Source organism: Ictidomys tridecemlineatus, chromosome 4 (assembly GCF_052094955.1).
Source record: "Ictidomys tridecemlineatus isolate mIctTri1 chromosome 4, mIctTri1.hap1, whole genome shotgun sequence".
NCBI lineage: Eukaryota > Metazoa > Chordata > Mammalia > Rodentia > Sciuridae > Ictidomys > Ictidomys tridecemlineatus.
The window spans coordinates 207,883,527-207,893,428 of NC_135480.1; the positions used below are offsets into that span (position 1 = coordinate 207,883,527).

A 9,902-nucleotide genomic window follows, 5' to 3' on the forward strand; every position below is an offset into this window, starting at 1 on the left:
TCCCTCTGGCCTGTGCCTGAGCATGCTGGTCACATTCCGAGGGGTCTGCTGGTGGCAGGACACCTCCAGGTCCTAGTGAGCATCCTCGTCATTCACTCTGTCCTGTCTCATCCAAGGGTGTGGAAACGAGGCTTGAGGGGCAGCGAGGCCGGAGGGGCAGCGGGGCCGGAGGGGCAGAGGGGCACCCTGCACGCTGGGCCTCACGGCTCTTCCCGTTTGGACCCCTCCCTTGGTGAGGAGGGTGCTGGGCAGGGCTGAGTGAGGCGTCTCCCTGTTCTCGTGAATGGCCTTCCAGGCCAGATGCCTGCTCTGCTGCCATGAGCACAGCACACTGTGGCCCTCTTGTCTGCTCCTGAGGGACACTGAGGAAGGTCCCCTTGTTCATCAAGATAAAGAATGCTTCTGCAGAGTTGCACCCATGTAATCCCAGCCACTAGGGAGGCTGAGGCAGGAGGACTGGAAGTTTGAGGCTGGGTTAAATAACTGAGAGGTGACAAGCAACTTGAAGGTTGAATCGGGAACTACTTTATTGTGAGTGAACTCAGCAGGAACTGAGCGAAAACTCAAAGTAGCGGGCACCCGAGATAGCAGGAACCGCTTCTCTGCGGGACTGCAGAGGTACATATACCCAACTAATTACACACAGCTTAACTTAATTGACATCATCTAGACACAGCAGTCAGTCATTAAGGAATCCTCATCATCTTAATGGCTTGCTGGCGTTGGCTCAGAAACCACTCCTCCTAGCATACTCCCCACTCCCTAGGGCTCAGCCCAGGGCTTCCCCGAGGGCTCCTTAGAGAGGAGTTTGGCAGCCAGGTGCCCACAGGGGTGTGCTCGACCCGGAAGTGCTTCCCAGCACTTCCTGTCTCCTTCCATGGCTGAGAATGGCACTTGATCCTGCCCGGAGGCCTGGAGGTGTCCCTGTTGGGGGCTGCTTCACACACTGACTGTAGCGTGCTAAGGGAGTCGGCTCCTTGCTGGGCAGCACTGCCCAGAAGGGACTCTGGCCACGGCTCTCGTCCATTCTGCTGACTCATGTCTAGAGGACAGACTCTGGGGACATCTACTGCTGCCCTCCACGCTCCCAAGCTCGCTCTTTCATCCCAGTATGAGTAGGGGCGAGAGTGGAAACTGCCCAGCCCCGAGCTGTCCTCTTGCTAGACGCTGTGGGCGGGCAGTCCCCTCCTCCCCTACGGCTGCCTGTCACTGGGATGGGGAGGCAGAGGGGGCCGCGACTCGGGCCTCTCTGGCTGATGCAGCTGAAGGGCTGTAGGCAGGGAAGGTCCTTGGTCTGTGCTCTGACCCCCAAGCCTGTGGCCATGGCAGACGCTGCTAACTGACCCGAGCCCGGGGGGGGGGGGGGCTCAGGTGGTGAGTGCCCTTGGCAAAGACAAGCAAGCAAGAATGGGAAAGCTGACGATTCAGAGCCGGCCAGAGCAGGACAGCTGCCACCACCACTTGCATTGACCGCAAGGCGGGCAGAGGGCAGGGGCACGTCAGTGGAGAGCAGGGAGGACTCTGAGCTGAGGACCCAGGCGGAGGCTGCAGCGGGGAGGCCGCAGGGCTGGTGGAAGCGCCCCTGGGGCGCGTAGGAAGCCTGTGGGGCAGTCTCTGCTTCCTCCTAAGTTGGAATAAGCCCAAAGATCAGGGAGGCAGCTGGGTTTTAGTTGGGCCTGGCGTCTGGGCGACCCCTGGAGGGTGCAGTTACAGGGGTAGTGGGCTGACTTCTGCAGGCCCCTGGGCTGGGTGCGGATAAGAGGCTCTCTGGGCTGCCGCTGGAGGTACCGGGCTGCTCTCCTGGTCTGGCCCCGAGGCGTGGGTCACACCTGGGTTTACCTGTGGTCGGTCGTGGCCTGTTTGCCTGCTCAGTCACCAGCTGGCTGCAAGGGCCAGCCTCAGGTCTGGGGGCTCCGAGGTGCAGCCCACGGCCCTCCCCACTGAAAGGCGTGGACCCTTACACCACTGCCCCACTCCCATTCTCCGAGGGTTTAAGGTCATCTCTGAACACCTGGTCCTCGCTGGCCCCGTGATGGACACGGAGAGGGAAGGACACGTTGCAGAGAGCCCTGCTTTTGATAAGCGGAGTCCAGCCGTGCAGGGAGGACTGAGGTGTCATAGGTGCCCCCTCCACCCTACATGGCCCTCCCAGAAGATTTGGCCAAGTGAGAACCCCGTGGAAGGTGTTGACGGGGGTTTGGGGCCTTTGGGGTTCACAACTTGGGCTTGAATCCAAACTCAGGCTCCCCCTTGGAGCCTGAGTCCTTCCTATAAGACAAGGTAACCCCACCGAACCCACGGTTTGGATTAAAGGAGGATGGTGCTGCAGAATACCCAGCGTATGGTCGATGCTCAAATCAGTTCCTCTCTGTCCATGACGGGTCTACTTTCTCAAGGCTCCAGAGCCTCATTTGTAGAAGTGAGGAGGCTCTATTTGTGGTAGATACTGATGCCAAATATTACCAGAAGGGAAGGCCCTTTCCCTCAGGACTGATGGGGGAGGCAATGGAAGTTGGAAATGACCGAACCACACTTCAGCATGAAAACTATGAGACAATGTTTAAGTTGGTTTTTGTTACCATAACAAAATACCCAAGGCAGGCTGTCTTTAAAAAGGGAAAAAAGGCTTATGTAGGTCATGGAGATTTGAGGATACGCTGTTGGCATCAGCTTGGCTCTGGTGAGGAACTCATGGTGGAGGACAGGAGCATGTATGAGGCGAAGAGCTTACATCACCAAACAGGGAACCATAGAGACTGGGAACTCTCACTCCTTCCCAGGGGCACTGCCAGTTGACTTGGGGACCTCCCAGGGAGCCGACGTCTTAAACATCCCTCCTCCACGCACCATTGCCTGAGGCCCACGCGCCCGGCACACGGAACCTGGTGGGGACACAGTCAGATCAGACATGGTTACGCCCAGCATGTGGGAGAGCCGGGAGCGGGTGCCTGAGCAGAGCCCTCTCCCGGCTCTGTCCTCTGGCTCCCTGGCGCTGCTGTGCCGGAAGGAGCTCTGCTCTGGTGGACCGTCTCCTCCACCCGGGGCTCCTGACGGAGCAGCTCTGGGTTCAGTTGGCCTGGCTTCCAATCTTGACTCACCTGGGCTCTTGGTGATCCTCCAGGGCCTTCCGTCTCCCAAATCCTGGCGATGTGCTCTTGCCACACTGGTTTTGTGGAAGGAATCTGTGAGATCGGCGAGAAAGGGCAATTAGCCTGGGTCAGCGCAGAGTAACCGCTGACCAAGGACAGCCAGGAGGAGGGTTCCTGCTCGACCCTGTCCTGCCCATCCCGTGAGCTCCTGCGAGCAGGGTTCTCCCACCCCATCCTTCTGCCACCCTGGAGGGCATCGGGGCTCGTTGCTGCTTGTCAGAGGAGCCCGGGGTGACGCTGCTCCTTCCCGTCTTCCCTTCCTGCTGACACTCCTGTCACCGGGGTCTGCGTGACAGGGTTTCATCACACACGACCTGAGCTAAAAACAGGGTCCTCCTGTGGCCAGAAATGGGCCCCAGGCCAGTGGCCGCGGGGCCTGAGCCCACTGCAGAGCGGCTCATAGCACAGCACAGAGTCAACAGCCTCCCAGGTCCAGGCCCGTGCGCTTGCTGACCCTGGCCAGAAGCTTTTCCCGTTGGTAGGCAGCGCCTGGGGTGGGAGATCAAAGCTGAGCCTGGGTCACCAGGAGCAAAGGGCTCGGGGAGCCGGGCTGGTCCAGCTTCCAACTCCAGGGCCGCCTGCACCACTCGGGCCTCCTGGCCACCTGAGACAAGAGGGTCCCTTCCCTGTCTCCTCCAACTCTTAGGCCTGGCGGTGCAGGGAGGGTCGGCCTCTGCTGGACCTTCTAGCTGGAGAGGGAATCCTGGCTCCCTGCTGAAGACTCTCGAGGGCCCTGAGCTGGAGAGGGGGCCGGGGCTGGAGGTGTGGGGAAGACACAGGAGGAGAGGGAACTTGGATGTCCCTGGGGCTGGTGGACGTGGCCCTCACTGGGCCCACATCTGGGCCACTCCTGGCTGAGAGCCGAGGGTGCCGTAACTCCCAACAAAGTGCCAACCAGGCCCGAGAGGGGAGGCCCCCCGGAGAGCGTCCCCAGAGCCCAAGGCTCAGCCTCAACCTCAGGAAGACCTGTCCCACCCCCAGCCTCTGCGCTAGCCAGGAGCAGAGGCCCCCCGCGGCCCCTGGCCAGGCCTGCCTTGCCTGTGCTCTGGGGGCCAGTCAGGATCAAAGCACATTCCAAGGTTCTGTGCAATCCTTTCAGATAAGAAGTCCAATTGGGACTTTGAGCCGAATTCTTTGTGCTGCCAAAGCATTCCTGAGAGTCTGCACCCGCGCAGAGCCTGGCTCCTGGAGTGTGCTGCTGACCATGACTGGGCGGGAAGCTCCCTGGGGAACAGGCTCAGGATGGTCCATTCACGCCTCCATTCATGCCCAGCCCAGAGCCTGCTGGGCCGCTGCCTTGCGCCGAGGACACAGGGTGACCTCCACCCAGAGCAGCCAACCCCTTAAGGGTATGGCCAGATGAGCTGAGTGGTGGTCAGGACTGTGGGGACAAGTCGGGCAGCTCCCGCCGGGGGTCAGAAACCAGGGTTAGGAGGTGGAGAGCTGGGTCACGGCCTCCCCAGCAGGGGCAGGAGGAGTGTGGCCAGTGCCCAGGCTCAAGGCAGGGGAGGGCCCACTGGGAAGGGGCCAGGGCAGTGGGGATGGGGGTGGTGGGCTGGGGCAGGAGGGTGACAGCAATGACCAACGCTGCAGAGGGTTGGAAGCAGGCTGCGGCCCTGGGCTGCCCCCCGGGGGGGTGGCTCTCGGCCAAGATGACTGTCTCTCAGGATGGTTCCCAACACCTGAGCTCACTCCGACTGAGGCCAAGCCTCTGAGGAGCCTTTTCAGTCCCTCAGGCCGGCAGGTACTGGGTGACAAGGTGACAGGCAGGGGACCTGGGTCCCTTCTTAGAGTCACCTGGTCACCTGAGCAGGCCCCTTGGCCTGAGCCTCAGTAGGCAGGAGCCTGTGTTGGTAAGTGGGCTTCTCCGTGAGCCCTCGGAGAGTGAGAGGGGGAGGCTGGGAGGCTGGCCACCCCAAAGGCACACGGCCGGTGGGCAGCAGAGGTCCACTGGGGTCTCAGGTCCTCAACTTTGTGAAGATACTCCTTGTCCTAGAGGAGGGTGATGCCAGGGAGGGCCAGGAGTGGTTGGGTTGGAACCAGGCGAGAGGACCCTGTGCCTCCAGCCCCCACCACGCCACGCTGCCTGTGCGCTCAAGTCCAGGGCAGCGGGAGGGAGGCCACTGCCCGTCGTGGGCAGAGCAGCCTGCTTCCTGGCCACGTTCTCACCAGAGCCCACCAGGAGGCCCGACAGGGATGAACAAGCGGGGCCACCTGCCAATCATCTGCACTTTGTCCCCGCCTCCTGGTCCCCAGGTTTCCAGGTCTTTCTGAGCTACGTGCCGCCACTCAGGCGTCATCGCATGGCCAAGTCTCTGGCCACGTCTCCTTCCACAGGAAGTCGATGACAGAGGTCCTGCTGCAGGCAGTGTCTTTCAGGGCCACCAAAGTTGTGGAGCTCAAGCAGGGTTTGTGCTGTGGCCACCGGCAGCCAGCGGTGGGGCTGGTGGCATTTACACATACCGAGAACGTAGAATGTGTGTAAGAACTCCAGCCCGGGAGTGTGCAGAGCGCCTCGGCTCCCCTGGGGCCTGGCCCTTCGTTGAGCTTGGTGACACTTTTCTAATTCTGCAGGGGGCCCCTCCAGCAGCAGCAGCAGAGAAACAAGCCACCTTGACCCTGAGACCGAAGCTCTGAGGTGTGGACATTGATCACCAACGTGGTGACAGTGACACAGGTGTAGGAGAGCCCACAGGCCATGGTTCCACTGCAAGAGGACTGCTGGGGACACCGCTTTCAAGGACACCAGTGCAGGGCTCTGTGCAGCGGCAGGTACTGAATGCACATTGCAGACCCCAAGAGCCACACATGAGTGACAGGCACATCAGGTGTCCAGAGGGAACCAAGCCCATTGATGCCCACCTCCCTTTGATGTCCGTCTGCAGATGGTGGACGCTGGGTAAGGCACGGGGACACCTGATGGGTGGTCATGACCGCTACAAACTCAGGAAGAAAATGTCAACGCTAAAAACGTTTTTGGTGTGGTACTGGGGGTTGAGCTACATCCTTGACCCTTCATACTTTTGACTTTGAGACAGGGTCTTGTTAAGTTGTAGAGGCTGACCTTGTATTCATGATCCTCCTGCCCTAGCCTCCCAAGTTGCTGGGATTACATGCCTGCACCACCATGCCCAGCTAAATTTTGTTGATTGGATGGTGGTAAGAAGAAGACAAATTTGAGAAGATCCTGACACCATGGCAAAAAACACAGTGTTTTGACTGAATTAAGAAACCTAGCATTGAGAACTGGATATGGCACACACAGTTCCCACTTGATATCAGCCAGGAGGAAGGGCGTCTTTGCCAGATGTGCGGCTGTTTCGCTCTGTACACAGAGTAGCTGGCTACAGGCAGGTGTCAGAGGGGATGTGTAATCAAGGGAATGAACCTGCAGCCCACACGGGCGCTTTCCTTTGTGACCGCTGCAGATGTCCTATAATGACACTAAACATTTTTGAAAATGAGCCTCTAAACCCGGTTGCATTTTAAAATCGCTTGGTGGTTTGTGATCAACTACTTGACAAAGAGGGTGCCAAAGCGCCCAGGCTTCGGCTCTCAGGACCGTGGCGTGCAAAGGCGCCTAGCTGGAGCGCAGCCCACGGAGCCGGGGGAGCGGACGCACTGGACCACAGGGGCGCGGCTGGCGGGAGACTAACTCTGGGGCGTCCTGTCCTCTGGAAAATCCTCGCATGAAGGGAGAATGTTTTGCTGTTTTTTTTTTTAATGTTAAGTAGATAAATTTATATTGGAAACTGGATGAAACAGATTCAAGATGGCCATTCAAATGAATCACACGTGGACAGGCTGTGTCTCCCGCCCGCTGACCCCTCCCTACCCTGTTGGGCTCTCCAGGAGCGTTGAGGAGTCTAGTCCACCCTAAGTCAAACCTTCCCTGCTCCAGCTTCACCATCAGCTCACCCCAACCAAGTTGCTGGGGACTCCAGAGTTGGGGTGAAGGGGGGCTGTGGGAGGGGTCGGTAGGCAGGGGGCCATGGGGGCTGGGCTGGGGGCCATGGGGGCTTCTCTCCCTGCTCATGCCCTGCTCAGGAGGCCAGCCCTGTGCAGGGGGTGTTTAGGGCTCCTCAGCCTCCAGCCCAGGGCCGTCTTCCTCTGCTGGGGACCTGTCCCTGTGCGCACACCACTGCCCTCCCCAGCTCTCCCTTGCAGTATTGTCCTGTGGGCAGGGCTCCTGGAAGACCCCGGGAGGAGGGGGCTGAGGGCTCAGTAGAGGCAAGACCAGGGGGGGTTGAAGGCCAACATGTAGCTTGGACACACCACGGCCTCTGGCTCCCCATCTACCTGCCCACCAGGAAGGCCACCTGGGCCCCGGGCTCAGTGCCTGTCCCTCCATCTGCCCACATGCTGGGCAGGCCACCTGGGCCCCTCCTTGTCCACTCCTGGCATGACTTAACTTTTGCTCTGCCTCCTTCCTCCTGCCAGGAGCAGCTCGGGCTCTGCTCTGTGCAGGGGAGGGGTGGGCCGGGGTTGGGGGAGACAGAGGGTCTTGCCTAAGGCTCTGAGCTTCCATGCCGTCCACTCTGCAGGGGGCTCCCAAAGGTCAGGCTGTCTTTCTCCACACAGAGCAGTGAGCCAGCTGCAGCCAGAGGGTTCATGGGGATGACCATGGACAGTCCCCTGGGCCATATCCCTGTCTAGGGTAGAGCCACGAGGCTCTGGAACCACCCCGGCTCCTGGGAGGCCACCTTGGGGTGTGGGTTCTCAGTGGAGCAGCTTGGGTTGAGGGAAGGCTGGAGGTGGGGACGTGGCATCTGCAGCCCTTGCTGGCCAGCTGGCCTGTGGGAAGCCCGTCCGGGCTGACTCATCGTGAGCTGAGAGCTGAGAGTCGAGCAGAACAGGGCCCAGCTGTTGTGGGGCCTTGGGGACATCCCTGGGCTGTTACAAAGCGAGCTGCAGGGCCAGCAGGGGGTGGACTTATAGCCGCATTCCTGCCTGTGACCTCCTGGGAGAGGCCAGCTGCGGCCACGGGGTCAGTGCAGTGGGGCTGGGTGTGGCCCTGGCGCCTCCGTGCCCAACCTGCACTGTTAGGGCGGCCCCGCACCCATCAGCCCACGGCCGGGTTTCCCAGGACAGTGCCTCTCAGAGCTCTTGTCACCCCAGCTGGGACTGTGTGGCTGGAGGACACTCACCGTCCCTCCTGCTACAAGGGCCTGAGTGGGAACCAGGCCCGTGGGGGCAGGGAGCAGACCTTGGGCCAGTCTAGCCCAGCGCTCTTCCTCCTGATGGCACCGTCTAGCCGGGGGCCACAGCCAAGGCCCAGCAGGCAGGCCACAGCCTCCGGAACTTTCTGCTCCAGTGACTGTTGGGCCAGACAAGGGCACCAGAGTCCCTGTCTTCAGGCCCCAAGAATCCCAGAGCCCCACTGAGCCAGGGCCTCCCCCAGGTCCTTTCCACACGCAGATTCACTGCCACGCCCCGTCCTCAGATAATCCAGGCCAGGGCCTCCCTGGCCTTCCTCCTGTTTCCCCTCACCACCCGCCATCCCAGGGGTGTGAAGCTGTGCTTCCCCCCCTGCCAGCCAGTGCCCTGCACTCCCTCCCCTGCCCACCCCAGGGCTGCGAGGATCCCCACGTGCTGCACAGCACGGATAGCTTCTCTGCTTTCTCTGCTGGACAGCAGGGCTGGGCTGTCCCGTCCACTCCTCCTAGTGGGAGCAAAGGCTAAAGCTTCAAATCCTGACCCACTGTCCCACTTAGGTGGCAGGGATGCCAGGGGCCCCAGTGGGAACTCCCCACTGTCCCATTGGTCAGCGGATGCCTTCCTGGACTTGATTGCCTCCAGGCAGCTGTGGGGCAGAATGTCCTCCTCCCCATCTCTGAACAGGGGCCACGGACCAGAGGAGGGAGCCCCAGGTTCCCAGGCAGGCGGTGGCAGGCCAGGCTCTCGTCTCCAGGTTCTCCAACTCCAGAGCTGGCCTTTGGGCACATGCATGTCCCCACCTGGCTCCTGCCTCTGTGGCCCCTGAGCACGTGCCGGGCCTGGCCCTGACAGTCACTGAGTGCCGTCCGTCTGAACAGGAAGCACCACTTGGTGAGACCAGGGGACCCAGCACCTGCCCTGCCCCCGCCCCTGCTCTGCCCAGGCTCCCGCAGGCAGGATGGAGTCACCGGGTCCCCCCATGGCCCTGGGGTCCCCACTGCTCTCCCACTGATTCTCTCATCTCCGCTTTTCCTCTGTAAGCAGTTCCTTCGTGATGGGAACCTTAGGGGGATTCTGTCTCCCGCTGGGACCCTGGCTGATCCCCTGACTCCCAGATTTAGGTCTCCCTGAACTCCAGACCCAGGAGCCTGAGGTCAACAGCTCCATGTCCAACAGACACCCCCAATAACAGCCCCAATGGAGTGCGTTCCCTCCGGCCACGTGACCCCTGGGTTTCTCCTTGTCCCCACCTATGGGAGGGATCTCCAAGCAGCCGGTTCCCAGGCCTAGGACTGGAGGCTCCTCCCTGACCCCTTACTTGCCGGGGGGTGATGGGCTTCTGCACGCTCTTGCTCATTTCCTGTGTCAGTCAGGAGAGGCTGCAGCAGCCCCGAGTGCCCGGCTGGAGCTGGGAGCCAGGCCTCCTCTGCCGCCCGCCCGCTCTGCTTCTCACCTGGCTGACCTGTGAGAGCAGCTGGGAAATCCCCTTCCCTACCGCTGGGCCTGACCTTTCAGAAGACAGTGAAGGGGACGTAGATTTGAATTGCGATAAGTCTCATGACTTAGAATGACTGCACATGCACGGACAGTTTTAAA

General features: G+C 60.8%; 1 long non-coding RNA gene across 1 annotated transcript; it reads right to left on the bottom strand.

The window, feature by feature from the left end:
* Window positions 1-2,533: 2,533 nt before the first annotated feature.
* LOC120890071 (uncharacterized) lies at window positions 2,534-3,187 on the bottom strand. The gene is made up of 2 exons (XR_005734334.2): window positions 3,099-3,187; window positions 2,534-2,882 (listed from the first exon to the last, which is right to left on the bottom strand). It is a non-coding gene; the product is annotated as an uncharacterized LOC120890071 (long non-coding RNA).
* Window positions 3,188-9,902: the final 6,715 nt, after the last annotated feature.